A 15,355-nucleotide genomic window follows, 5' to 3' on the forward strand; every position below is an offset into this window, starting at 1 on the left:
AATACAAATAAAATAACTAAAACTTGTCTAAAAATATATACAAAAATACACAAAAATAATATAAATTTGTATGAAATAAGTTATACAAAATACACTTAAAATTAGGTAAATTTGTATTGAAATACATATACAAAATACACATAAAATAATGGAAAATTGTATGAAAATATATTTTCAAAAAATATATATACAAAATATACATTAAATCATGTAAATAAGTATAAAGTATAAAAAAAATATATACAAAATTCACATGGCATAATGTACAATAGTATCAAAATAAATACTCAGAATATCAATAAAATAATGTAAATTTGTATGAAAAAAAAGATGCAAAATACCCATAAAATAACGCATATTTTTAAAAAATATATACAAAATACACATAAAATTATGTAAATACGTCTAAAAATATATATACAAAATAAACATAAAATAACGTAAATTTGTATAAAGCTATATACAAAAATACACAAAAATAATTTAGATTTGTATGAAAATAGATATATATATATATAAAAAACTTAAAATAAGCGAAATTTGTAATTTTTTTTTTACGTCTTCGCCTGTGGCGCCGGTAGGCTTTCGTAGTGGGTCCTTATGGTCGGCCCCAGCCCGTTGTGGTGCAGGCAAGTGTTTATAGTGGCACCTACTTGCATTGAAATATATCTTGTATTGAAATATATGTACACAATTCTTAAAATAATGTAAATTTGTTTCAAAATACTTAAACAAATACACATAAAATAGCGTAAATTTTTAAAAAAATATATAAACAAAATACACTTAAATAATGTAAATACGTATAAAAAATATATGCAATATATATATATATATATATATCTATATATATATATATATATATATATATATATAGATATATATATATATATATATATATATATATATATATATATATATATATATATATATATATATATATATATATATATATATATATATATATTAATGTAAATTGTATCAGAATAAATAACAAAATACCAATAAAATAATGTAAATTTGTATTAAGAAATATATACAAAATACACATAAAATAACGGAAATTTCTATAAAAATATATGTACAAAAATGCACATAAAATAATTAAAATTTGTATGAAAATAAATATACAAAAAACACATAAAATAAAGGAAAATTTGTATTAAAAAAATACAGATTACACATAAAATAATGTAAATTTGTATCAAAAAAAACAAAAATGCACATATAATTAAGTAAATTTGTATAAAAATATGTATAAAATACACATGAATTAATCTAAACTCGTATCGAACTAAATAAACAAAATAACAATAAAATAATGTAATTTTGAATGAAAATATATATAGAAAATACACATAAAATAACGTAAATACAAATACAAATATACACATAAAATAATTTAAATTTTAATGAAAATAAATATACAAAATAAACATAAAATAAGATAAATTTGCAATGAAATATATATACAAAATACACATAAAATAATGTAAATTTGTATCAAAATATATATACAAATATACATAAAATAACATAAATTTGGATAAAAATATATATACAAAATACACATTAAATAATGTAAATACGTATAAAAATATATATACAAAGTACACATTAAATAATGTAAATTCGTATAAAAAAAAAATCAACAAAATACCAATAAAACAATATAAATTTGTGTGAAAATAAATTTACAAAATACATAAAACATAACTAAGATTTGTATTAAAATACAGACAAAAATATCCAAAAATAATTTAAATTTGTATAAATTAGATTTACAAAATATACATAAAATTATGTAAATTTGTTTTGAAATAAATATATATATATATATATATATATATATATATATATATATATATATATATATATATATATATATATATATATATATATATATATATATATATATATATATATATATATATATATATATATATATATATATATATATATATATATATATATATATATATATATATATATATATATAAAATATATAAAATATTTGTAAATTTGTATCAAAATATATAAACAAATACATATAAAATAACGTAAAATTGTGTAAACTCGTATCAAAATAAATAAACAAAATACCAATAAAATAATGTAAATTTGTATGAAAAAATATATACAAAATACACATACAATATCGCAAGTTTCTATAAAAACATATTCACCAAAATGCATATAAAATAATTAAAATTTGTATGAAAATAAATATACAAAATACACTTAAAATAAGGCAAATTTGTTTTAAAAAATACAGAATACACATAAAATAATGTAAATTTGTATAAACAACAACACAAATGCACATAAAATAAAGTAAATTTGTATCAAAATATATATACAAAACACACATTAAATAATGTAAATGCGTGTCAAAATATGTATACAAAATAAACATGAAATAATCTAAATTCGCATCGAAATAAATAAACAAAATACCAGTAAAATATTAAAATTTTGAATGAAAATATATAAACAAAATACACGTAAAATAACGTCAATACAAATACAAATATATACATAAAACAACCACAAAATAAACATAAAATAAGGTAAATTTGTAATGAAATATATATACAAGATACACATAAAATAATATAACTTTAAAAAAAAAATATTTATACAAAATATTCATTAAATAATGTATATATGTATAGAAAATATATACAAAATACACATAGAATAATGTAAAATCGTATCAATATACATAAACAGAATATCAATAAAATGATGAAAATTTGTGTGAAAATAAAGATGCAAAATACCCATAAAATAACATATTTTTTATAAAAATATATATACAAAAATACACATAAAATAATTAAATTTGTATTAAAATAAATATACAAAATGCACATACAATATGTTAAATTTGTATTGAAATAGATATGCAAAATACACATTAAGTATGTGTTGAAATATATATACAAAATACATAAAATAATGTAAATTTGTATCAAAATATTTAAACAAATACACATAAATAACATAAATTTGTATAAGATATATATACAAAATACACATTAAATAATGTAAATATGTATATAAAATATATACAAAATACACTGATAATAATGTAAAATTGTATCAAGGTAAATACACAGAAGATCAATAAAACAATGTAAAATACCCATAAAATAACGCATATTTTTATAAATATATATATACAAAAATACACATAAAATGATTAAATTTGTATTAAAATATATATACAAAATGCACATACAATAAGGTAAATTTGAATTGATATAGATATCCAAAATACACATAATACACTGTAAATTTGTATCAAAATATACATACTAATACACATAAAATTACGTAAATTTCTATATAAACATATATACAAAATACACATAAAATGATGGAAATACGTATTAAAATATATATTGAAAATACACGCATATAAAACAATGTAAAATCGTATAAAAATAAATACACAGAATATTAATCAAATAATGTAAATTTGTATGAAAATAGAGATGCAAAATACCCATAAAATAATGCATATTTTTATAAAAAAAATTATTTACAAAAATACACATAAAATTACTAAATTTGGATTAAAATAAATATACAAAATGCACATAAAATAAGGTAAATTTGTATTGAAATAGATATGGAAAATACACATAAAACAATGTAAATTTGTTTCAAATTATATATACGAACACACATAAAATAACGTAAATTTTTATAAAAATATGTATACAAAACACACATAAAATGATGTAAATACGTATTAAAATGTATTCACAAAATACACATAAAATAATGTAAATTCGTATCAAAATAAAAAAAAATACCGATAAAAGAATGTGTATTTGTATGAAAATAAATATACAAAATATACATAAAATAACTTAAATTTGTATAAAACTATATACAAAAATTCACAAAATTATTTAAATTTGTATGAAAATAGATATATAAAATACTCATAAAATAATCTAAATTTGTATTGAAATACATATACAAAATACATAAAATACTGAAAATTTGTATGAAAATAAATATACAAAATACACATAAATAAATAATAATATATAAATATATATATATATATATATATATATATATATATATATAATATATATATATATATATATATATATATATATATATATATATATATAAATATATATATATATATATATATATATATATATATATATATATATATATATATATATATATATATATATATATATATATATATATATATATATATATATATATATATATATATATATATATATATATATATATATATATATATATATATATATATATATATATATATATATATATATATATATATATATATATATATATATATAAAAATATGTATTCAAAATACACTTTAAATAATGTAAATACGTATAAAAATATATATACAAAGTACACATAAAATAATGTAAATTCGTATCAAAATAAATCAACAAAATACCAATAAAATAATATAAGTTTGTGTGAAAATAAATTTACAAAATACACATAACAAACCAAAATTTGTATTAAAATATGTACAAAAATACACAGAAATAATTTAAATGTTTATGAAAAAAATAAAAATACACATAAAATTAGGTAAATTTGTTTTGAACTATATAAACAAAATACAAATAAAATATTGTAAATTTGTATCAAAATATATAAACAAATACACATAAAATAACATAAATTTGTATAAAAATATATATACAAAATATACATTAAATAATGTAAATATGTATAAAAAATATCTACAAAATACACATAGAATAATGTAAAATCATATCAAAATAAATAAACAGAATATCAATAAAATAATGTAAATTTGTAATGAAATAAAGATGCAAAATACCCATAAAATAACGCATATTTGTATAAAAATATATATACAAAAATACACATGAAATAATTAGATTTGTATTAAAATAAATATGCAAAATGTACATACAATAAGGCAATTTTGTATTGAAATAGATATGCAAAATGCTCATAAAATAATGTGAATTTCTATGAAAATATATATACAAAATACTCATAAAATTATGTAAATACTTATAAAAATATATATACAAAATACGCATAAAAGAATGTAAATTCGTATCAAAATGAATAAACAAAATTCCAATAAAAGAATGTATATTTGTAGGAAAAAAAAATCAAAATACACATAAAATAACAAAAATTTGTATAAAAATATATACACAAATACACAAAAATAACTTAAATTTGTATGGAAATAGATCTACAAAATACACATAAAAGTAGGTAAATTTGTAAATAATGTAAATTTGTATCAATATATATATATATATATATATATATATATATATATATATATATATATATATATATATATATATATATATATATATATATATATATATATATATATATATATATATATATATATATATATATATATATATATATATATATATATATATATATATATATATATATATATATATTTTTTAGAGCAAAGGAGACAGCTCAAGGTCACAAAAAAGTAAACATTAATAAAAAAGCCGCTACTCGCTGCTCCTAAAAAGAATCCAAAGAGGTGGCCGAAAGATAGGTCAGTTTCGGGAGGAGAGGTGTCCTGATACCCTCCTCTTGAAAGAATTCAAGTCGTAGGCAGGAGGAAATACAGATGAAGGAAGATTGTTCCAGAGTTTACCAGCGTGAGGGATGAAAGAGTGAAGATGCTGGTTAACCCTTGCATAAGGGGTTTGGACAGTATAGGGATGAGCATGAGTAGAAAGTCGAGTGCAGCGGGGCCGCGGAAGGGGGGGAGGCATGCAGTTAGCAAGTTCAGAAGAGCAGTCAGCGTGGAAATATCGATAGAAGATAGAAAGAGAGGCAACATTGCGGCGGAATTTAAGACTATCAGTATGAGGAGGAGAGCTGATGAGACGAAGAGCCTTAGCCTCCACTCTGTCCAGAAGAGCTGTGTGAGTGGAGCCCCTCCACACATGAGATGCATACTCCATACGAGGGCGGACAAGGCCCCTGTATATGGACAGCAAATGTGCAGGGGAGAAGAACTGTCGGAGACGGTACAGAACGCCCAGCCTCGAGGAAGCTGATTTAGTAAGAGATGAGATATGAAGTTTACAGTTGAGATTTTGAGTTAAGGATAGACCGAGGATGTTTAGTGTTGAGGAAGGTGATAGCTGGGTGTTGTCAAAGAATAGGGGATAGTTGTTTGGAAGATTGTGTCGAGTGGATAGGAGGAGAAACTGTGTTTTTGAGGCGTTGAAGGACACCAGGTTCTTCTTGCCCCAATCGGAAATAATAGTAAGGTCTGAGGCTAAGCGTTCTGCAGCCTCCAGCCTTGAGTCGTTAAGTTCCTGAAGGGTGGGTCTTCTATTAAAAGAAGTTGAATAATGCAGAGTGGAATCATCGGCGTAGGAATGGATAGGACAGTTCGTTTTGGAAAGAAGATCATCAATGAACAACAGAAAAAGAGTGGGAGATAGGACAGAACCCTGTGGGACACCACTGTTAATAGATTTAGGGGAAGAACAGTGACCGTCTACCACGGCAGAAATAGAACGGTCAGAAAGGAAACTGGATATAAAGGTACAGAGAGAAGGATAGAAACCGTAGGAGGGTAGTTTAGAAAGCAAAGATTTGTGCCAGACCTATCAAAAGCTTTTGATATGTCCAGCGCAATAGCAAAAGTTTCACCGAAACGGCTAAGAGAGGATGACCAAGAGTCAGTTAAGAAGGCTAGGAGATCACCAGTAGAACGCCCCTTGCGGAACCCATACTGGGGATCAGATAGAAGGTCAGAAGTGGAAAGGTGCTTTTGAATCTTCCGGTTAAGGATTGATTCAAAAGCTTTAGATAGACAAGAAAGTAAAGCAATAGGACGGTAGTTTGAGGGATTGGACCGGTCACCCTTCTTAGATACAGGCTGTATGAAGGCATACTTACAGCAAGAAGGAAAGGTAGATGTTGACAGGCAGAGGCGAAAGAGTTTGACCAGGCAGGGTGACAGCACGGAGGCACAGTTTTTAAGGACAATAGGAGGCACTCCATCAGGTCCATAAGCCTTCTGAGGATTGAGGCCAGAGAGGGCATAGAAAACGTCATTTTGAAGAATCTTTATAACAAGCATAAAGGAGTCAGAGGGGGGATGAGTAGGAGGAATATGCCCAGAATCGTCCAGAGTGGAGTTTTTAGAAAAAGTTTGAGAGAAGAGTTCAGCCTTAGAGATAGATGAGACGGCAGTGTTGCCGTCAGGACTGAGGAGTGGAGGGAAAGATGAAAAAGTGAAGTTGGAGGAGATGTTTTTGGCTAGATGCCAGAAGTCACGGGAAGAGTTAGAGAAAGCAAGGTTTTGACATTTTCTATTAATGAAAGAATTTTTGGTTAGTCGGAGAATAGATTTGGCACGATTTCGGGCAGAAATGTAAAGTTCATAATTAGCATTAGTTTGAAGGCTCTGGTACCTTTTGTGAGCTACCTCTCTATCATTGACAGCACGAGAACAAGCGTGATTAAACCAAGGCTTTTTAGCGTGAGGAGTAGAGAAAGAACGAGGAATGTATGTCTCCATTCCAGAGACAATCACCTCTGTGATGCGCTGAGCACACACAGAGGGGTCTCTACCCTGGAAGTAATAATCATTCCACGGGAAATCGGAAAAGTACATCCTCAGGTCGTCCCACCGAGCTGAAGCAAAATGCCAGAAGCATCGCCTCTTCGGTGGGTCCAGAGGGTGTACTGGAGCGATAGGACAGGATGCAGAAATAAGATTGTGATCGGAGGAGCCCAACGGAGAGAACAGTTTGACAGAATAAGCAGAAGGGTTAGAGGTAAGGAAGAGGTCTAGAATGTTGAGCCGATCTCCAAGACGGTCGGGAATACTTGTAGGGTGCTGGACCAACTGCTCTAGGTCGTTGAGTATATCACAGTTTTAAGCTTGTTCACCAGGATGGTCAGTGAAAGAGGATGAAAGCCAAAGCTGGTGGTGAACATTGAAATCTCCTAGGATGGAGATTTCAGCGAAGGGAGAGTGGGTCAAGATGTGCTCCACTTTAGAATTCAAATAGTCAAAGAATTTTACATAGTTGGTAGAGTTAGGTGAAAGATAAACAGCACAGATGTATTTAGTAATAGGATGACTTAACCAGATGGTGGAAAATTCAGAAGAGTCAAGGTCGTGGGCACGAGAGCAAGTGATGTCGTTGCGCACGTAGGCGCAACATCCAGCTTTGGATTGAAATTTAGGCTAGAGATAGTAGGAGGGAACAGAGTAGAGATTGCTGTCAGTAGCCCCTGATACCTGTGTTTAGGTGAGGAAGAGAAAGTGAGGTTTGGCCGAGGAGAGATTGTGTTCAGAGAAGGGAAATTAGCACGAAAACCGCGAATGTTGCAGAAGTTGAAAAAAAATAAGTTCTAGAAGTTATCAGGACATCTCTCGGGTGGGAAACCATAAAGGGAGTCCTCTCTGAGGGAATTTGTGATCCCGACCAGGCGGGGACTCCGAGGCAGTGTATGTGCGCCATTTGAAATTTTAATTTTGGAAAAATGTATATGTTGTTTGAATGTAGTGTGGTGTGGATAAAGAGAGGATCTGTCTTTAGAGAGCATGCTGAACTACTCTCCGGTGTTGGTGAGACAATAGGGAAACGGTTAGTGAGGACATGGGAAGGGTCTTTGGAGGGCTTCAGCTCCTTCTCACCTCCCATATATACCTCACTGGGAGTGGCTTGCGCCCGTTCAGTAGGTGTCTTCTACCTACTCCAGCCAATATATATATATATATATATATATATATATATATATATATATATATATATATATATATATATATATATATATATATATATATATATATATATATACACACATAAAATAACACGAATTTGTATAAAATATGTATTCAAAATACACTTTAAATAATGTAAATACGTATAAAAATATATATACAAAGTACACATAAAACAATGTAAATACGTATCAAAATAAATCAACAAAATACCAATAAAATAACATAAGTTTGTGTAAAAATAAATTTACAAAATACACATAAAATAACTAAAATTTGTATTAAAATATGTACAAAAATACACAGAAATAATATAAATATTTATGAAAAAAGAAAAAAAAATACACATAAAATTAGGTAAATTTGTTTTCAACTATATATACAAAATACCCATAAAATTTTGTAAATTTGTATAAAAATATATAAACAAATACACATAAAATAACATAAAGTTGTATAAAAATATATATACAAAATATACATTAAATAATGTAAATATACATACAAAATATCTACAAAATACACATAGAATAATGTAAAATCATATCAAAAACAAGTAAACAGAATATCAATAAAATAATGTAAATTTGTAATGAAATAAAGATGCAAAATACCCATAAAATAACGCATATTTGCTTAAAAATATATATATACAAAAATACTCATGAAATAATTACATTTGTATTAAAATAAATATACAAAATGTACATACAATAAGGCAATTTTGTAATGAAATAGATATGCAAAATACACATAAATTAATTTAAATTTCTATGAAAATATATATACAAAATACACATAAAATGATGTAAATACGTATAAAAATATATATACAAAATACACATAAAAGAATGTAAACTCGTATCAAAATAAATAAACAAAATTCCAATAAAAGAATGAATATTTGTAGAAAAATAAATGTACAAAATACACATAAAATATTGTAAATATGTATAAAAAAATATATATACTAAATACAAATAGAAAAGTGTAAGATCCTATCAAAAAAAATACACAGAATTTCAATAAAATAATGTAAATTTCTCTGAAAATAAAGATGCAAAATACCCATAAAATAACGCAATTTTTTTTTAAATACATATACAAAAATACACATAAAATAACTAAATTTGTATTAAAAATAAATTTACAAAATTCACATATAATAAGGTAAATTTGTATTGAAATAGATATGCAAAATACACATAAAACAATGTAAATTTGTTTCAAAATATATATGCGAATACACATAAAATATTTATCTATCTATCTATCTATCTATCTATCTATCTATCTATCTATATCTATCTATCTATCTATCTATCTATCTATCTATATATATATCTATATATATATATATATATATATATATATATATATATATATATATATATATATATATATATATATATATATATATAATACACATAAAATAATGTAAATTCGTATAAAAATATATATACAAAATACACATAAAAGAAGGTAAATTCGTATCAAAATAAATAAACAAAATACCAATATAAGAATGCGTATTTGTATGAAAATAAATATACAAAATACACATAAAATAACACAACTTTGTTTAAAATTATTTACAAAAATACACAAAATAATTTAAATATGTATGAAAACAGATATACAAAATAATCATAAAATAAGCTAAATTTGAAATGAAATATATACAAAAAAAAAAAAAAACTGTAAATTTGTATCAAAATATTTAAACAAATTTGTATAAAAATATATAAACAAAATACACATTAAATAATGTTAATACGTATAAAAAATATATATACAAAATACATATAAAATAACGTAAATTTCTATAAAAATATATGTAAAAATATGCACATTAAATAATTAAAATTTGTATGTATACAAAATACACATATACATTATTATTTTATTTGTCGTAAAAAAATACAGAATAGACATAAAATAATGTAAATTTGTATAAAAAACAACACAAATGCACATAGAATAAAGTAAATTTGTATAAAAATATACCCATATAATATCGCAAATTTGTATAAAAATATATATACAAAAATACACATAAAATGATTAAATTTGTATTAAAATAAATATAGAAAACGCAAATACAATAACTTAAATTTGTATTCAAATAGATATGCAAAATACAAATAAAATAATGTAAATTTGTATCAAAATATAAATACGAATACACATAAAATAACGTACATTTCTATGAAAATATATATACAAAATACACATAGTACGTATATATATATATATATATATATATATATATATATATATATATATATATATATATATATATATATATATATATATATATATATATATATATATATATATATATATATATATATATATATATATATATATATATATAAACAAGATTCCAATAAAAGAAAGTGTATATGTAGGAAAATAATTATACAAAATACAAATAAAATAACAAAAATTTGTATAAAATATATATACAAAATACACATAAATAATGTATATATGTATAAAAAGATATATACAAAATACAAATATAATAATGTAAAATCCGATAAAAAAAAATACACAGAATGTCAATAAAATAATGTAAATTTGTATGAAAATAAAGATGCAAAATACCCGTCAAATAACTCATATTTTTTTATAAAAATATATATACACAAATACACATAAAATAATTAAATTTGTGTTAATATAAATATACAAAATGAACATATAATAAGGTAAATTTATATTAAAAGATGCATTCAAAATACATATAAATCAATGTAAATTTGCTTCAAAATAAATATACGAATACACATCAAATAACTTAAATTTCTATAAAAATATATATACAAAATACATATAAAATTATATAAATACGTATAAAAATATATATACAAAATACACTTATAATAATGTAAATTCGTATCAAAATAAACAAACAAATTACCAATAAAAGAACGTGTATTTCTATGAAAATAAATATACAAAATACACATAGAATAAAGTAAATTTGTATAAAACTATACACAATAATACCCAAAAGTAATTTAAATTTGTATGAAAATAGATATACAAAATACACATAAAATAAGCTGAATTTGAATTGAAATATATATACAAAATACATAAAATAATGTAAATTTGTCTCAAAATATTTCAACAAATACACATAAAATAACACAAATTTGTACAAAAATATATAAACAAAATACACATTAGATAATGTAAATACGTATAAAAAATATATACAAAATACACATATAATAATGTAAATTCATATCAAAATAGATACACAAAATATCAATAAAATAATGAAAATTTGTATGAAAAAAATATATTGAAATTACTCATAAAATAACGCAAATTTCTATAAAAATATATGTAATAAATGCACATAAAATAATTTAAATTTGTATGAAAATAAATATACAAGATACACATAAAATAAATCAAATTTTGTTAAAAAAAAATACAGAATACTCATAAAATAATATAAGTTTGTATAAAATAAGAAAACAAATGAACACAAAATATAGTAAATTTGTATTAAAATATATATACAAAACACACATTAAATAGTGTAAATGCATATAAAAATATGTATACAAAATACATATGAAATAATCTAAACTCGTATCGAAATAAATAAACAAAATATCAATAAAATAATGTCATTTTGAATGAAAATATATATAGAAAATATACATAAAATAACGTAAATACAAATAAAAATATACACATATAATATTTTTACGAATGAAAATAAATATAAAAAATAAACATAAAATAAGATAAATTTGTAATGAAATATATATACAAAATGCACATAAAATAATGTAAATTTGTATCAAAATATATATACAAATACGCATGAAATAATATAAATTTGAATAAAAATATATATTCAAAATACACATCATATAATGTAAATACGTATAAAAAAATATATACAAAGTACATATAAAATAATGTAAACTCGTATAAAAAAATATCAACAAAATACCAATAAAATAATATAAGTTTGAATGAAAATAAATTCACAACATACACAAAACATGACTAAAATTTGTATTAAAATATATACAAAAATTCCCAGAAATAATTTTAATTTGTATGAAAATAGATATATAAAATACAAAATTATAGGCTAATTTGTTTTGAAATATATATACAAAATACCAATAAAACAATGTAATCTTTTATCAAAATATATAAACAAATACACATAAAATAACGTATATTTGTATAAAAAAATACATATACAAAATATACATTAAATAATGTAAATATATACAAAAAAATATATACAAAATACACATAGAATAATGTAAAATCGTATCAAAAATAATCAACTGAATATCAATAAATTAATGTAAATTTGTATGAAAATAAAGAATTAAAATACCCATAAAATAACGCATATTTGTATAAAAATGTATAAAAAAAATACTCGTAAAATAATTAAATTTGTATTAAAATAAATGTACAATATGCACATAGAATAAGGTAAATTTGTACTGAAATAAATATGCAAATTCACTTAAAATAATGTAAATTTGTTTGAAAATATATATACGCATACACATAAAATAACGTAAAATTCTATGAAAATTTGTATACAAAATACATATAAGATGATGTAAATATGTATATATATAAAAAAAAAAAAAAAAATATATATATATATATATATATATATATATATATATATATATATATATATATATATATATATATATATATATATATATAAACACACACCTAAATAATGTAAATTCGTATCAAAAGAAATAAACAAAATTCCATTAAGAGAATGTATATTTGTAGGAAAATGAATATTCAAAATATAAATAAAAGAACAAAAATCTGTATAAAAATATATACAAAAATAACCAAAAATAATTTCAATTTACATGAAAACAGATATACAAAATCCACATAAAATTAGGCTAAATTGTTCTGAAATACATATACAAAATACACATTAAATAATGTAAATTTGTATGAAAATATATAAACAAATATACATAAAATAACGTAAATTTGTATCAAATATATATACAAAATACACATTAAATAATGTAAATATGTGTAAAAAATATATACAAAATACACATGAAAAAATGTAAAATCTTATCAAAATAAATACATAGAATATCAATAAAATAATGTAAATTTGGATGGAAATAAAGATGCAAAATACCCATAAAATAACGCATATTTTAATAAAAATATATATACAAAAATACACAAAATAATTAAATTTGTATTAAAATCAAAACTCAAAATACGCATACAATAAGTTAAATTTGTATTGAAATAGATATGGAAAATACACCTAAAGTAGTGTAAACTCGTATCAAAAGAAATAAACAAAATTGCAATAAAAGAATGTATATTTGTTGAAAAATAAATATAAAGTAAAAGTAAAATTTGTATAAAAATATATACAAAATACACAAAAATAATTTTATTTTTTATTTAAATAGATATACAAAATACACATAAAATTAGGTATATCTGTATTGAAATATATATACAAAATGCACATAAAATAATATAAATTTGTATGAAAATATATAAACAAATACAAATAAAATAACGTAAATTTGTATAAAATATATATATACAAAATACACATTAAATAATGTAAATATGTATAAAAAATATATACAAAATACACATAGAATAATGTGAAATTGTATCAAAATAAATACACAGAATATTAATAAAATAATCTAAATTTGTATGAAAATAAAGATGCAAAATACCCATAAAATAACTAATATTTTTTATAAAAATATATATACAAAAATACACATAAAATAATAAAATTTTTATTAGAATAAATATTCAAAATGCAAATAAAATAAGATAAATTTATATTGAAATAGATATGCAAAAAAAAACATGAAACAATGTAAAATTTTTTCAAGATATATATACGAATACACATAAAATACCGTAAATTTCTATTAAAATATATACACAAAATACACATAAAACGATATAAATTCGTATAAAAATATATAATCAAAATACCAATAAAAGAATGTGTAATTGTAAGAAAATAGATATATAAAATACACATAAAATAACGTAAATTTGTATAGAACTATATACAAAAATACACATAAGTAATTTAAATTTGTATGAATATAGATACAAAAAGTACGTATAAAATAAGCTAAATTTGTTTTGAAATATATATACAAAATATATAAAATAGTGTAAATTTTTATCAAGATATTTAAACAAATACCCATAAAATAACGTAAATTTGAATTAAAATATATGAACAAAGTACACATTAAATAATGTAAATACGTATAAAAAATATATAGAAAATACACATATAATAATGTAAATTCGTATCAAAATAAATAAACAAAATACCAATAAAATAATGTTAATTTGTATGAAAAAATATATACAAAATACATATAAAATATAGCAAATTTCTATAAAAAAATAAGTACAAAAATAATTAAAATTTGCATGAAAATAAATTTACAAAATACACATATATTACGGCAAATTTGTAATAAAAAATACAGAATACAAATAAAATAATGTAAATTCGTA

Source organism: Eriocheir sinensis, unplaced genomic scaffold (genome assembly GCF_024679095.1).
Source record: "Eriocheir sinensis breed Jianghai 21 unplaced genomic scaffold, ASM2467909v1 Scaffold9, whole genome shotgun sequence".
Lineage (NCBI taxonomy): Eukaryota > Metazoa > Arthropoda > Malacostraca > Decapoda > Varunidae > Eriocheir > Eriocheir sinensis.